Source organism: Lampris incognitus, unplaced genomic scaffold (assembly GCF_029633865.1).
Source record: "Lampris incognitus isolate fLamInc1 unplaced genomic scaffold, fLamInc1.hap2 scaffold_257, whole genome shotgun sequence".
Classification (NCBI taxonomy): Eukaryota; Metazoa; Chordata; class Actinopteri; order Lampriformes; family Lampridae; genus Lampris; species Lampris incognitus.
The window spans coordinates 37,501-40,000 of NW_026611215.1; positions in this window are offsets into that span (position 1 = coordinate 37,501).

Genomic DNA, 2,500 nt, shown 5'->3' on the forward strand with positions numbered 1-2,500 from the left:
TTAACTCCTGCCTGAACTCCACACAACAGTCTTCCTTCTTCAACTTCCACCATTTGATCTTCGGCTGTGTCTTCACTCGCTTCCTCATGTTGGTCTCCAAAGTCATCTTACAGACCACCATCCGATGCTGCCTAGCTACGTTCTCCCCTGTCACCACCTTGCAGTATGCAATCCCTTTTACATCGCGCCTTCTACACAAGATATAGTCCACCTGTGTGCACTTTCCTCCACTCGTATACGTCGTCACCCTGTGCTCCTCCCTCTTCTTGAAATATGTATTCACCTCAGCCATTTCCATCCTTTTCGCAAAATCGAACACCATCTGTCCTTCCACATTTCTCTCCTCGATTCCATACCTTACCATCAACTCCTCACCACCTCTGTTCCCTTCAGCAACGTGTCCATCGAAGTCCGCTCCAATCACCACTCCCTCCTCCTTGGGTACCCTTTCCACCACGTCGTCCAACTCAACTCCAGAATTCTTCTTTTTCGTCCATCTTACACCCGACTTGCGGGGCATATGCGCTGATAACCGTCAGCAATACACCTTCGATTTCCAGCTTCATAATCCTCACTCTGTCTGACACTGTGTTCACCTCCAGCACGCTCTTGACATACTCTTCCTTCAGAATGACCCCTACCCCATTTCTCCTCCCATTCGCACCATGGTAGAAGAGTTTGAACCCACCTGCGATACTCCTGGCCTTACTCCCCTTCCACCTTGTCTCTTGTCACCTTTCTTCTTTCCATCACGTCAGCCAGCTCTCTCCCTTTACTAGCCATAGTGCCAACATTCGAAGTTCCGACTGACTCTCACCTCCACACGGCTACCCTTCCTCCTCTCTAGCTGCCTCTGGACATGCCTTCCCCCTCTCCTTTTCCTTCGCCCAACAGTAGCCTAGTTTCCACCGGCACTCCGCTGGTTAACAGTACCGATGGCGGTCGTCGGTAACCCGGGCCTCGACCGATCCGGTATGGAAATCTTATTTATGATCCGCATATTTGATTTGGCAAAGATTTGACGCCGGATGCCCTTCCTGACGTAACCCTCCCCATTTGTCCGGGCTTGGGACCTGCACTAAGAATGCACTGGCTTGTGCATCCTCAGTGGCTGGGTTGCACGCTTTTCTATGTTTGCCCCTCACTTTTGTGGCGTGAACGATCAATTCTAGTAATACAGGTGTGTTTATGTTAGGTATCACAGACACACGCACACGCACAATATATGTCCAAAAGTATTGACATAACTGACCATTACACCCACAGGAGCTTTTCTGACATCTCATTCTGAATCCATAGAAACCCATATTCCACGAAGCTCCCGGCGCACAGTTTTTGTGCCGATGTTAATGCCAGGAGAAGTTTGGATCTCTGCAGTTATTGAGTGAACAGAGCGTTGGCGACTTGAGTTGCTGTTGTTCCTAAAGGCTTGCACTTTTCAATAATATGATGATATATGAAGCATAGAGAGTAAACGGGATAGATACCTTTTGAACAGCACCCTGTAGTACAGCACTTTGAAGGTACATATGTCGTCACTTGCTGTAGTGGTTTTTACTGATGGGCGTGGCCAGGTTTTCAGAAGCCTCTCAGTTGTCAATGTGAGAGCCAGGGGACGCGTCTGCCGTACGTTTAGGGTTAGGGTTAGGTGATTTCTCTGGTAGGGCTGCTTACACCACACCCCGGACTGGATTTGTTGCGTGTTTGTGTCCTGATCGATGGGCCAACTTAACACGCCTTCGGAGGGTGTCCGCCGGCCGGCTTTGCCGGCGTTCGGGCGGTCGGTTCCTCCGGTCTGGCGGATCGATGTCCTTTATTTAATGTTCTTAGTGGCGAGCAGAGTGCGGAGTGGGAGGGGCTCTACCGCGTAGTCGTCCTCTCCGTTGCACAGCTCGACAGCGTGCTCGGCGGTGCTCAGCCGGACCGTCTATCCCAGTTGCTCTTCCACGGCTCCCCTCGCGAGGCTTGCCGCCCCCCCCCCCCTCCCCCTCCGACATCTGTATGGGGAGGGGTGGAACAGCTCCGTGTTTACCTCGCGGGGCTTCCCGGAAGACATTTTCTCAAAGTCCTCGTGTGACCGGTCTACTTTTTCATTGCGTTGTGTAGGAAAGACAGGACAATTTGTCTCCTTCATGGGATCTGTATTCTGTCGCATATAAACAGAGCAGGTTTCTGGAAGCTTCAGGGGACGTCAATACAGGTTTTTTTTTTTTGTTTTTTTTTACAAAAACACAAAACATAGCAGTCGCGTATAAACAGGACAGATTTCTGGAAACTTTAGATCTGCTCCCACTGTAGCATACGCAGAAATTGGGACCCACATTAGGAATGGATAAAATAAATTACAGGGGCAGACAAAAATGAACACGTGCATACGTTTTGGGCCTCTAACAGGAAATGGCGTCACAACAGGGAGGGGTTACTAACTGGGAGGGGCTACTATAAGCGTTGGTAATGACAATAATAATAATCACGTCGTGATATTTTGTGTAAATGATAC